Source organism: Mandrillus leucophaeus, unplaced genomic scaffold, assembly GCF_000951045.1.
Source record: "Mandrillus leucophaeus isolate KB7577 unplaced genomic scaffold, Mleu.le_1.0 Scaffold372, whole genome shotgun sequence".
Lineage (NCBI taxonomy): Eukaryota > Metazoa > Chordata > Mammalia > Primates > Cercopithecidae > Mandrillus > Mandrillus leucophaeus.
The window spans coordinates 2,244,261-2,259,228 of NW_012103943.1; positions in this window are offsets into that span (position 1 = coordinate 2,244,261).

Here is a 14,968-nt window from a genome sequence, read left to right on the forward strand (position 1 = left end):
CCAAGGTCCCCCAATGAGACTGTGGCAGAACTGGAACCCAGGCTTTTTGGGGGGGAGTTCAGTGCCCTCCCCCACCTTTCATCTCGTTTTCAGTCTCTTCTGCTCAAACCTCTAGTGAGACCTTGTGGAGTTCAGTATAACATCTACAGATGAGTCTTACTCCTCTCTGAGCCTTCGTGTAGGGCAAATAGATACTTTCCCAGCCCTCAGTCCTTGCAGCGGCCGACTGCTACGTGAATTGAGAGTTTGGGAGAGGAAATCTTTGTTGCTGTCATGAGTATTTATTTTCTTCAATAAACTCTGGCATTGCATTATGAAAGCCCTAAAGTATTGATATTCATCACGATTTGGAGTCCATAGAGAATCAAATTGTTTGCACAAATCCCAGTTTATAACTTAGAGATTTAAAAATAAACTGCCGTATTTTGGTTCAAACTCCAAATGAAAACCTTTTATTCAGTCTGGGGTGACCCGAATTCTGACCTTCACTGAAATGTAAATATTATTTACTTTCTTCTTGGGTCCAGAAATTCATTTCATTAAGTCATCTAGCCATTTTGTAAAGGCTAATTTAGCATGGCAGCTTGTGTAATACTAGGGAACCTGCTCAAACGTGTTGCCCAAATGTTTATTTGCAGTAAAACATTCACATACTTCATCACGGACACACCAATAATTTTATTCTGTATGGACAATCAAAAGGAAGCTCATTATTTTCACGCCAAATCTGGTGTTCCTCGTGGCTTCCCCATCCTGGCAATACCAGCACAGTCCACTTAGGTGTGCAGAAACACAAGAAGTATTCTAGATGCATCCCTCTCCTTCACCCTCCACATTCAATCACCCACTCGTCCCATCATTTCTGCCTCCTCCCATGTGTCCCTTAAATCTGTGGGAATCACGTTATTTCCAGACTTAGTTCAAGTCTTACCTTTTTTCTTTTTTTGTTTGTTTGTTTGTTTTGAGACAGGTCTCACTCTGTCACCCAGGCTGGAGTGTAGTGGTGTGATCTCGGCTCACTGCAACCTCCACCTCCCAGGCTCATGCGATCCTCTCCTCCCACCTCAGCCTCCTGAGTAGCAATGACTACAGGCATACACCACCATGTTTGCCTAATTTTTTGTGTATTTTTTGTAGATACAGGATCTCATCATGTTGCCCAGGCTGGTCTCAAATTCCTGAGTGCAAGCGATCTGCCCACCTCAGCCTCCCAAAGTGCTGCGATTACAGACGTGAGCCTCTTATCTGTTTTTCACCCAGACTTTTCTAGTGGCCCCTAACTGGGTTCTCTGTCCCAGTCCACTCCTGTCTCTACTGCCTAGACTTGTGATCAGACATCTCCCAAGTGTCTGCCTAGACACCCTGTTTCTTTATTTTAAATTTTTCTCCTTCCTCCCTGATTCTTTTTTTTTTTTTTTTTTTTTTTTTTGAGATGGAATCTTTCTCTGTTGATCATGCTGGAGTGCAGTGGTATCATCTCAGCTCACTGCAACCTCCACCTCCGGGGTTTAAGCAACCCTTCTGCCTCAGCCTCCAAAGTAGTTGGGGCTACAGGCGCCTGCCACCACACCTGGCTAATTTTTGTATTTTTAGTAAAGACGGGGTTTCAATATGTTGGCCAGGCTGGTCTCAAACTCCTGACCTCAGGTGATCTGCCCACATTGGCCTCCCAAAGTGCTGGGATTACAGGTGTGAGCCACTGTACCCTTTCTTCCCCGATTCTTTATTAGACTGAACTCTCTTAGTACCCAGCCTACTACGTCTCATACACAGCTTTAAATATGCATTGATTCTAATGAAATAGGTAATATTGCTTTGTGTGTGATGCATTTAATTTAGATACATTGTGCCATGGGGTTAATTTCATTGGGTTTCCTACTTGTTTCCCAGTTTTGTTGCATGGAGACCTTTCCACGCAACTGTGTGTACACCTGATTTGTGGTTTCTGGCTCTTGCATGGTATCCCACACAGTGTGTATCCACCACATTGTGCTTGTTCTTGCCCCTAGTGACAGACACCCAGGTTGCCTTCAATGCTCTCCTCCACTTCCACACAGAGCCTAGCAACAACTACCCTAGTACATCTTCCTTTGCAGACATTGGAAATAATTGATCTGGACTATATGCCTAGGAATGCGCTCATTGGGACATAGGGCACAGGTGTGCTTAATTTTGCTAACTGTTACAGGTCACCTTCTAGAAGGACTCTGCCAAATTATATTCCAGCTTCAGAGCAGGAGAGCTCTCGTCTCCCCACATCCCCACCAGCACTTGGCATTATTCACCTACTAATGTTTGTCAAATTCATAGATATAAATGGATTATCTCATTGCTGTTTGCATTTTTGTTTCTCTCATTACTAGTGAGTTTGGGCCTCTCTTCACATATTGTTTAGCCAAATAGATTTTCCTTTCTGTGAAGGAACAGTCCATCTTCTTTGCTTAATGTCTTCTTGAGTTCTTTTCTTTTATAATTGATTTGTAAGGGTTTTATATATATCAGAAGTATCAGTAATTTGTTGATATGAGATATTGCAAATACCTTTACTCAGTCTGTCATTTATCAATTAACATGATGGGTTTTTTACTGAGAGTCTTCTGATTTAATGTGAAAATCATCCACTTTTTTCTCTCTGGCTTGTCAGGATCTCTGTTTCTCTCCAAACTTACTCCTGGTCCTAAATACATGACTGTAGCACAGACAGTCATCTGCCTCCAATGTCATCTTGCCTTCATGGATATAAGTGATTGTGCACAGATGGGCCCCTGACCCCACTGGGACAAGGACCCCATTTCTATGGAATGTGAAATTGAGAATCAGAGCAAGTCAATCATGCCCCAAGTGGCTATAGAATTTGGGAGCTATTAGCGACCATTTTCTACCGGGATAAAGCTGGTCTGCAGAGAAAACACCAAAATACAGTAGGTGTGTGAAGAGAAACGGAGAGGGAACAGAAGTGGAGGGTTTCCTGAACCCTCTTTCCATTCTCTGGTCCCTAAGGCCCTGCTCCTAGAAACAGTGCAGCGTCTTCCCGGCTTGTATTTCTCAACCACCTTTCCAAAAGGTAATATTTGGGCATTCGAATACCACCCCTATCTTAGCCCTATCTTCACACCGCACCAACCACTTACTTGATACTCTTCTTTAAATTGAACAGATGTTTGCTTAAAACTTTTTATTTAAAGAAGAAACTGCATATCAAGGCTGTAAACAGAAAATTAGCAGCATCTGCTATACCCACAGGTAATGACAAAAGTAAATATAACTAAAACAATATAAATATTAGCTAGGTACCATTACGCATTAAAGAAGGAGACACAGAGAAATGTACTAATATAAAGTAGATCTAAATTGAGACCATCTCTTTAATGTATCAAAATGTATAAAGATTTGGAAGAAGTATATCCTTTTCTTTGTGTGACTCAATATTACTTAAAGCTTTTCCCCCAACCTCCTAAGAGCATCTCCCTATCTCAGGGGTGCCTTTAAAAGCTAGTGTTCTAACAAGTCCCCTCATTTCTTCCCCGACAGCCTTTTTATTTCCCTTCTCTTTAACCTCTAAAAGGTTCTGGTCACCACAACCAAAAACATGTCACAACAAAGTGAGGTATCTGCAGTTAAATCGACTAAGTTTTCTGATTTATCATGAAGAATCAGGCTGCTGGGAAAATGGCCTACATTCCCTCCCATACTCCATTGGCCAGAATTCAGTCATATAAGCCCATCTAGGAAGAGGTGGGAAATGTAGTCCAAAGCTCAACCACTGCTTTCTGCATCAATTCTACCCCATGGAAGACATGCATGAATCTTTTGTGAACCATGTCTGCTGTACATTGTCACTAGCAGCTAGCACACATGCTGTAGGGCATGTTATAGGAGCTTACATGAGGGAGAAAAGGAAGGAAGAGAGACAGGAAGAGAAGGTGCCCTATTCTTTCCCTTTAAGTGGGAAAAATGCTATTCACCTTGAGTCTTCAGTCTTTTAAATGAGCGTGAGCTACTTTTTCAGTAGATGTAGTGATGTTAGCGTAACTCAGTGAAAACTTAATGGTTTTACTGAACAGTCTCACTTTCACTCCCAGCATCTCTATGGCAGTACATGATATATAGATAATTCCTGAAAGGTCACTTGGAAAATAGATTTGTATAAATTAAGTCCTGTCTTCTTCTGGCCTTCATTATGTTATCAAAGTCACATTTCTCTGGGGACATATTTCCAAGGCATGTCATATTGAAGAAATTAGCTAAACATGCTTAAGTGTGTGTGTGTGTGTGTGTGTGTGTGTGTGTGTGTATGGGAGATGGGTGTCTAAACAAATTGCAGCATAAAATGTCCTAGGACTAAGAATTACATTGGTGTTGCATGATTTCCTAAGGCTGCCTTAACAAAGTGCTACACACTGGATGGCTTATACAACAGAAATGGATTGTCAGACATTCTGGAGCCTAGAAGTTCATGATCAAGATGTTAATGGGATTGGCTTCTTCTGCTGGCTGAGAAAGAATCTGCTCCATGCGTCTCCTCTAGCTTCTGCTGGTTTGCCATCAGTCTTCCGAATTTCTTGACTTGTAGATACATCATCCCATCTCTGTCCTCATGTCTCTGTGGTATTCTCCCTATGTGCGTGTCTATCTCCATGTTCAAATCTCCTCCTTTTAGAAGAGCGTCAGTCATATTGGATTAGGGCCCACACTTGACTTCATCATTTTTACAGTTCCTATCTCCAAATAAGGTCACATTCAAAGGTACTGGGAGTTAGGCCTTGACCATATTAATTTGGGGAGGATTCAACCCGTAATAGTCTTTGTCTCAAAAATCAAAATGCTCAAAGGAAAAACAGTTGGGGCCATGTAAGGGAGTCAAATGTACGGCGCCAAAGTCAACCAGCCTCTGTCACATCTATCACTAGAGACTAGCCGACACTTGATGGTTTGTTCAACCTTACTTCTCAAGATTTTAAATAACTACTGACCTCTAAAAGGGCAGCCTTTGATCTTGGTGAGATTATCAAAGTTGTGTGTCAGAGGTGGAATTCCTGGATTCTAATCCATACTTAAGTCTGAACAATGATGTGAACTTGCACATGTTATTTGAGCCTCTCTGAACCAGTGTTTTCTCATCTGTAACCCAGGATGATGCATGCCTCATAAGATCAGTATGAAAACCCAGTGAGAAAAATACCTGATAAGTAGCTCACAGCAGGCATAATGCTAAATTCATAGTGCTATCAAGTGGTGTTTAAGACAGACCAAGCAAACTAGGCATGGAAGGAATATACCTCAAAATAATAAAAGCCATATGTGGCAAACCCACAGCCAACATCATAATGAATGGAGAAGAGTTGAAAGTATTCTCCCTGGGAACTGGAGCAAAACAAAGATCCCCACTTTGGCCACGTCTATTCAACATAGTACTGGAAGTCCTACCCAGCACAATTAGGCAAGAGAAGGAAATAAAAGGCATCCAAATTGGAAAAGAGGAAGCCAAACTATTGCTGTTCGCCAATGATACGATCTTATGCCTAGAAAACCCTTAAGAGTACCTGTAAAGACTCTTAGATTTGATCAACACATTCAGTAAAGTCTTAAGTTACAAAATCAATGTTCATGAATTAGAAACCCTTCTATACACCAACAACCACCAAGCTGAGGATCAAATCAAGAACTTAATCCCATTTTGACAGCTGCAAAAAAAATAAACTACCTTGGAATACACTTAACCAAGGAGGTGAAAGATCTCTACAAGGAGAACTACAAAACACTGCTGAAAGAAACCGTAGATGACACAAACAAATAGAAACACGCTCCAGGCTCTTGGACTGGAGAATCAATGTCATGAAAATGATCATACTACCCAAAGCAATCTACAGATTCAACGCAATTCCTTTCAAAATACCAGCATCACTTTTCACCTAATTAGGAAGAGCAATCCTAAAATTCATATGGACCCCAAAAAAAGGGCCAAATAGCCAGAGCAATCCTAAGAAAAAAGAACAAATCTGGAGGCATCACATTACACAACTTCAAATTATACCACAAGGCTATAATTACCAAAACAGCATGGTACCAGTATAAAAGTCAGCACATAGACCAATGGAACAGAATAGACAACCCAAAAATAAAGCCAAATACTTACAGCCAACTGATCTTTATCAAAGCAAACAAAAACATAAATTGGGGAAAAGACACTCTATTTAATAAATGGTGCTGGGAAAACTAGATAGCCCCACGTAGAAGAATAAAGCTGGATCCCCATCTCTCACCTTATATAAAAATCAACTCAAGATGGATCAAAGGCTTAAATCTAAGAGCTGAAATCGTAAAAATTCTAGAGGGTGAACAAGGAAAAACTCTTCTGGACATTAGCCTAGGCAAAGAATTTATGACTAAGACCCCAAAAACAAAAATAAATAAAGGGGGCCTAATTAAACTAAAATACTTCTGTACAGCAAAAAAAATATCATCAGACTAAAGAAACAGTCTACAGAATGGAAGAAAATATTGGCAAACTGTGCATCTGACGAAGGACTAACATCCAGAATCTACAAGGAACTCAAATAAATCAGCAATAAAAAACAATAATCCCATCAAGAAGTGGGCAAATGACATGAGTAGACATTTCTCAAAAGAAGATATACAAATGACCAACAAATGTATGAGAAAATGCTCAGCATCACTAATGATTAAGGAAATTCATATCAAAGCCACAGTGAGATACCACCTTACTCAGCAAGAATAGTCGTTATGAAAAAGTCAAAAAACAATAGATGTTGGTATGGATGTAGTGGAAATGGAACGCTTATACACTGCAGGTGGGAATGTAAATTAGTAAAACCTCTACGGAAACAGTATGGAGATCTCTTAAAGAACTAAAAGTAGATCTACCATTCCCTGCAGCAATACCACTACTGGGTATCTATCCAAAGAAAAGTAAGTCATTATATCAAAAAGACACCTGCACACATATGTTTATTGCAGCACAATTCACAATTGCAAAGACATGGAACCAACCTCAGTGCCCATCAACCAATAAGTGGATAAAGAACATATGAGATACATACACCACAGGACACTCTCATCCGTAAAAACAAAATAGTGTCTTGCAACAACTTAGATGAGCTGGAGGCCATTATTCTAAGTGAAGTGACCCAGGAATGAAAAACTACATATGGTATGTTCTTACTTATAAATGGAAGCTAAGCCGTGGGTACGCAGAAGCATACAGACTGGTATAGTGGACTTTGGAGACTCAAGAGGAGGGAAGATGAAAGAAAAGTGAGGGATGAAAACTACATATTGGGTACCATGTAAACTACCTGGGTGATGGGTGCACTAAAATCTCAGGCTTGGCTGGGCCTGGTGGCTCACACCTGTAATTCCAGCACTTTGGGAGGCCAAGACAGGCAGATCACCTGCAGTCAGGAGTTCAAGACCAGCCTGAACCAACATGGAGCAACCCTGTCTCTACTAAAAATACCAAATTAGCCAGGCGTGGTGGCACATGCCTGTAATAGCAGCTACCTGTGAGACTGAGGCAGGAGAATTGCTTGAACTAGGGAGGTGGAGGTTGCGGTGAGCTGAGATCCCACCACTGCACTCCAGCCTGGGCAACAAGAGTAAAACTCCGTCTCAAAAAATATATATATATACACACACACACACACGTACACACACACACACATATATATGTATATGTGTGTGTGTGTGTATATATATATACATCAGACTTAAACCACTACACAGCTCATCCAGGTAATCAAAAACCACTTGTACTCTAAAAGCTATTGAAATTTTTCAAAACAATTTTTTAAATAAGATAGGCTTACTTTAAAAGAGTAGTGCTGTGAACAGCCATGCACCTACCACCAACATATCATTAAGATTTGGCTGCATTTCCTTTATCACATATCTTTCCATCTATCCATCCCTTCCATCCATTTCTCTCTTGTCATTTTTATGCATTTCAAATAAAGTTGCAGGCATTGACACACTTCCCCTTCAACATTTCAGCATGCATCTCATTAACCAGTGTTCAATATTTGTTTCCAGTTCCTTTTGTAGTTTGGGGTGAAATTTAATACAGTGAAATGCACAAGTCTTTGACAAATGATATCCCTGTAAAACACAAACACCTCTCAAGATACAGAACATTTCCATCATCCTAGAACCTGCCCAGTTAATTCTTCTGACCCATCTACCCTCAGAGGCAGCCATTGTCCTAATTCCTATCATTCTAGTTTGGCTGTTACAAAACTTCGTGTAAATGGAATGAGACAGTATGTATTCTTTGGAGTAAGGATTCTTTCACTCAGCAGAATGTGTTTGTGAATCATCCATGGTTATTATGTAATCAAGGCTCGTTCCTTCTGCTGCTGAGTACTATTCCATTATATGGATGTATCACACTTCCTTTACCCATCCTCCCACTGATGGAGGCCTGGGATGCTTCCACTGTTTTGGCTAGTGTGGAAACACTGCTATGGATATTCTTATACAAGTCTTTGTGCAGACATGTGCTTTCCTATTTCTTTCTTTTTTTTTTTTTTTTTTTTTTTTTTTTTGAGACAGAGTCTTGCTCTGTCGCCCAGGCTGGAGTGCAGTGATATGATCTCTGCTTACTGCAATCTCCACCTCCTGGGTTCACGCCATTCTCCTGCCTCAGCCTCCCAAATAGCTGGGATTACAGGCGCCCGTCACCACGCCTGGCTAATTTTTTTTGTATTTTTAGTAGGGACGGGGTTTCACCGTGTTAGCCAGGATGGTCTCGACCTCCTGTCTCCTCCTGATCCGCCCGTCTCGGCCTCCCAAAGTGCTGGGATTACAGGCGTGAGCCACCGCGCACGGCCGTGCTTTCCTATTTCTTGGGAGTGCAAATGCTTGGTCATAGGGTAAGTATATGTTTGGTTCATATATATAGGTACGAACTTCCAGAAACGTTTTCCAAAATAGTTGTATCATTCTACACTCCCACCAACAATTTTCTAAGATTTTTAAAAAGGAAGATCACTCTGGTGCCCTCTAAGGAAGATAGACTTGAAAAAAAGTGCTCAGCCAGGTGAGTGACTGGCTGGGAAGTTTTGCAATATTCTGAAGAAGGATGACAGAAGCTTGACAGGTACCTCCGAAGTCACAAAGACATCGCTCTTCTTTTTAAAAAGTTGATAACACAGCATAATTTTTTTCTCTGTGTGCTCCAAATAATCCCAAACTACTACCAAGACACCAGACAGAGTTTAGAGAGAAAAGACCATTCTTAATTTAGATGATAATTTATTGGGACAAAAAAAGACCTATAAATGTAGAATATTTTAATATCCACATCACTGTATTATTTTATTAACTCTAAAAAGGCTTGACCTATTTATACCAGAGGGGAACCATCTGGGCTGGGAGATGAGACTATTTCAGTGCTGTTTCTCTGTTCTTTCACCCGGCAGCTGTTGCAGGGAACACTGGCCTCCTTAGCAGGCCCCTCTGCAGCACGGATTTAGGCTCAGGAAGCTGAGCCTGGGGGTGGGTTCCAGCCCTCTCAGTGAATCTGTGAACCTTTTAGCAAGCTGTCCTCATTCGCCTTTCCGCTTGTGTACCTGAGAATCATCAGCTAGGTGGAGCAGACCCCAGGACGGCACACAAAGACTTAGGTTTGTTGTAGGGAATCAGTTTTCAGATCTTCGGCTTCCGAAAGCCTGGCTTTCAATACAGGGCCTCTGGCCATTTCCAAGGCCTGCCTGCACTTCTTTCTCACCCCGCCCCTGCTTCCCAGTCACCCTTCTCCCACTTAGCAAAAGTGAGAACTGCTTCTCATTATTACGACAGTGCTTTGGTACAGGGGGCAAGTTCTCCAGGCCCAAAAAAGGGGAAAGATTTGAGAATGGACAGCTCCACCACAAAGCAAAAACAGTGAGTGAGGAATACTGAAGCAAACTGTTTGCAGGGCTCCTGGCCGACTTTATTCAACCATCTATCTATCTCTGTCTGTCTGTCTGTTTGTCTAGCTTAGAATTTGGAAATGGGATACTTGTCTCAAGGTCGAATGTATTTGAACTCGGCAATGAGGTCAGGTGTTTTCCAGCAGACGGTTTGATTTGGCTGATGGTTTAAATAGACAGCCTTGCCATTTGCGCTACGTGGCAGACATTTTTTGAAACTGAAAGAGTTAAATGTGCTGCTTCAAGGTTTCAAAGAAACTATATTTAAAGCCCATACTTAAATGCAAAAAATCGTAAGTTATATCGTTTACAAGTGTTTAAATGTGTGATTTTAAAACTTTACATATCATCCTAAAAACGTGTTAAGGGAAAACGTAGTTTTTAAAAGTATTGTTGTTTTAGGGGACATTGAATAAAATTGTTTTAAGAACACTGCCCGAGCTTATCCCCCTTCATCCAACTGGCTTCTCAAAGCATTTCTTCCAAATAAATACAGTGCTCTTCTCAGGAGGAAATCTGGCAAAATGAATTCTCCCCATCCCTTTGAGTGGGAGGAGGGGTGTGTAATGAAGCTGTCCCTTTGCTTTCAGGAAAGGAAATTCATTTGCAAAGAGTTCGATCAGCCACAATAAAGCTGTCTGATGGGCCCGGATGAAAGATAGGCATTTCAGGGCACCACAGAATCACATGGTGTGCTTCTCAGCTGTACGGATTTTCCAGGCCTCAGCTGAAAGCAGCTTTCTTCCCACAGCTGCAGGAAGGCACTGCAGGTCAAAACCCAAGCAGAAAGTACTGCTTGTTGCTTTTCAACGACACAGAATCTGAAGCCCCTTTGCCTTCTTCACTTGGGGGGCAGTGCTGTCTCCAATGAGAAGGTGTCTGTCTATACCAGCAGTCGCCCTCTCCGCTTACTTAAGGAATGTGGCAGAGGATGCAAATGAATTTCGGGTTGGCTTGAGCCCAGCTTGACCAGCTTTCATCCGGGTTACTGAGAAAAGGGTCAAAGAACTAATTAAAAGCACCACTTCTCATGCTGGAAAAAATATAATAATGACTTTAAAAGACGTTCCTCTGTTTTTTGTTCCAAATGCAATTAAATGTCAACTACCTTTGCTGATTTCCAGCTCAAATTGCTGACGCTCTTTTATCTCCCTCTCATGATTACAAAAGAGGAGTTTGAGAGCTACCAACAAATATGTAAGAAAGAGAGGTTGTTTTCCAGCTTATCGAGTCCAAACGAAGTTTCTCTCCTCGTTTTGCTCCTGGCTAGCTGATGGTTGGGTTGCTGTTGTGGATGTGACTGTCAGCATGATGATGTTATTATTGTCTGTGGACTGTCCCCTCTGTCACTACGCTGCAAAACCCCCAGCATTAGAGGCTGTGGTTTACTTCCTTAACATGGTCTTCTCCAAGCTTTTTGTAACCCTATGTCCAGCCGCACCGGTGTTCACTTGGGAGCTTCCTAAGGGCAGGGCCAGGCCCTCCCATCTTTTATGTCCCCACCATCTGATCCAAGCAGTATGGGCACTGCCTAAATGGCTGTGGGACATTTGTAAGAATGAAAGGACACCATTTTTTAACTGTTTGGCATCTGTCACTATTGCCTTGAAGGTGGGGGTCTGCATTTTGGTCATGGCTGGCTTCTCCATTCCTAGAAGCCCTGCATGTGGTTGGAGGTCAGTGGATGCTGAATTGAATAGATCTGCTCAACTTTGTATTTATTTTATTGTAATGATTTATTTAAAGTCATCATGTGCAGTTTAGAGAAAGGGCACAGGCCGGGCATGGTGGCTTACACCTGTAATCCCAGCACTTTGGGAGTCTGAGGTGGGAGGATCATCTGAAGTCAGGAGTTTGAGATCAGCCTGGCCAACATGGTGAAACTCCATCTCTACTAAAAATACAAAAATTAGCCGGGCATGGTGGTGTGCATCTTTAATCCCAGGTACCTAGGAGGCTGAGGCAGGAGAATCGCTGGAACCTGGGGGTCAAAGGCTGCAGTGAGCTAAGATGGCACCACTGCACTCCAGCCTGGATGACAGAGCAAGACTCTAAAAAAAAAGAAAGAAGAAAGAAAGAGAGAGAGAGAAGGAAGGAAGGAAGGAGGGAGGGATGGAGACAGGGAGGGAAGGAAGGAAGGAAGGAAGGACGGGAGGGAGGGAGGGAGGGAGGGAGGGAGGGTACAGCGTTTGGAGTCTGTATAAAAAGTACCACAAATAGTGGCTTAAAATGTATTTCACCCAGAAACTAATTGTCTCGCAGTTCTGGAGGCTAGAAGTATGAAATGAACGTGTCAGTAGGGTTGGTTCTTCCTGAGGGCTGCAAGGAAGAATCTGTTCCATGCCTCACCTCTCCTGCCCTGCCCAGCTTCTGGTGGTTTCCTGGCAATCTTTGGGGCCCTGGCTTGTAGATGCATCACCCCACTCCTCTGTCTTCACGGGGCATCTACCCTGTGTCTTTGTCTCTGCATCCAATTTCCCCATTTCATAAGAACACCCGTCAGAGTGGATCAGAGCCCTTCCCAGTGGCCTCATTTGAACTTGAGTATGTCTGTCAAGACCCTACCTCCAAATAAAGTCACATTTTGAGGAACTGAGGGGTGAAGGCTGGAGTATATCTTTTGTGGGGGACACAATCAATCCATAAGAGATTTAGACACCCCTGAGTCACATCATGATTCCGTGAGTTTCTAGCAGGGTGACCACATACTCTTGTGTCCTCAGGAAGATACCTGGGCCACTTGTTTGTTTTTGTGCAATCAAATGTAAAGGAATATTCTTCCTCTACTTCTACTGCATCTTAGAGTTTCAAAGACACCTGGATCCTTTCTCAAATGATCTTCACAGCTACCCTGTGAAGATCAAGGTATCCACAGGGTTGGTCCTTTCAGAGGGTTGCAAGGAAGCATCTTGGGATTCTTATCCTCATTTTGCAGATGAAGAAAGTGAAGCTGGAAGAGTGATATGACATGCCCATGGTCTCACAGCCAGAAAGCAGTGGAGCTGGGATTCAGACCCACTATCTGTCTGACTCGAGACCCGGGATTCTCTACATGCTACCAATTTGCTGATAGCATCTTCATTTTCTCTCTCAAGAGCTCACTGGTCTAAATTGTGTTGTTTTTTATCCTTTTTAATTAGTTGAACAATTTGCATAGAAGGGAATAAATTATCAACATTGGAAGGCACATCCTCCTAATCAGATGTGTTTATTTAAAGTGGCAGGGGAGAAAGCCAGCCAGTGGAGATGTCGGTGATGCGGTAGTCCTAGAGGAGACTGAGGCTGGGAGAGGGCTGCAAGGAGGCTGGAGGAGGGCAAAAGGGGCACAAAGGGGCCCCATGCCAAGGTGCAGGGGCATGTGCCCGGCACTGGGCTGCAAATCAGGTTCACCACCCTCCGCAGGTAACCTCTCTGAGCATCCATTTCTTCATCTATTCAATGAAATAATCATGACACTTAGGTTTCCTGTCTGGAAACCCAAGTGGTTGGTGAAGTCATCATCCAATTTAAGGAACACAGGAAATGGACCATATTAGGGGGAGATATGATGAAGGTTTGGGGGGACGTGTTGAGTTGGATGTGCCTGAAAGGATAATTAGAATAGCCAGCAGGAAGAAGTGTCTATGGGTATGAATCTCAACAGAAAGATCAGAGCTGGAGACAGACATTTTGGAGTTTTGGGCATAGAGATTATTTTTTCATCTATTGATTCAAACATCCATCCAGCAATTCACAGACAAGTAATTGGAAGATAAAAATAGGTTGTGGTAGTTCTGTGAAAGAGGGGTATACAGGATTCGAGAAAACTACAATGGAGGATGCTACCTAGTTTGGGAAGATCAGGGAAGACTTCCTGGAAAAAGTGATGCTTGAACTGAGTCCTGAAGTATGAACTGGAACGTGTTTGATGGATGAGAAAGCTTGGAGGCCAAGGCATTTTCTGGAGAGAGCTCACTTACAGGAGAACCAGGTTGAGCATCATGAACCCAGCCATAGTTATAACCAATCTTAAACCAGGTATGGTGTCCAGAGGGAAAATGGGTTTCCTTTGTGTATTGGTCAGGGCAATTCCACTGTAAAAAATAAAACCCAAAATTCCACTAATAATACTGTAAAAGTTGTGTTTTACTCAGGCAACAGCCCGACGTGTGCAGCTTTGTGTGGCTCTCGTCCACCCAGAGATTCAGGGATCCAGGCTCCTTCCAACCTATAGCTCCATCATCCCCTAAGGCCTAAGAAGCCTCAGCTTCCAGATATTACAGGATAGGGAGGGTTGGTGTAGAAGACAGAATAGACAAGCACCTCCCAGTTGCTTAAAAATGACATCCTAGAATTGACATATATCACTTCCACTCACATCTGAGTGGTGATTCCTAGTATGTCATCAAGCTTGAAGCAAGAGGGGCTGAGAAAGAAAATCCCCCACCAGTCACGGCCTTCCCAGAAACAAGTCCATGCTGTGAACAGGGGCCATGAAACACTCTAAAGAGCCAGAAATCTCTGTCACTATCAGCATCAAATTGAGTAGCAGAGGGAGCACAGAGAGCTGTGCAGGGAAGATTACTTGGCTGCGGCAGGGCTCCGTGGGAAAGGGTGATGTGGCTGGTTTGCAGAGCCTGCCATGGGTGGAGGTAGGAACAGGTAAAGTGTGTGTCAAGCGTGACAGCTGTTACTCAGATCTGCCTTCAGTGCAGCCCCCGTGGAGTCATGCATGGGTCCCACGTGGAGTAGGGCAAAAGTAGGGGTGCTGTGGATAAAACAGAAAGAACAAAGAACCATTTTGGTTAAAACTCTGTTGGATACTGGAAGCAAAAGCAATCCCGCAGTGGGCCCCTGATAATGGAATGAAGTTCAAAAGAAAAAGAGTACCTCTGGCTGAGGAGGAAGGATCTCCTGAGCCCAGGAGTTCAAGGTTGCAATGAGCTAAAATCATGCCACTGCATTCCAGCCTGGGTGACAGAGCCTGTCTCTAAAAAAATAATAAATTGGCCGGGCGCGGTGGCTCAAGCCTGTAATCCCAGCACTTTGGGAGGCCGAGA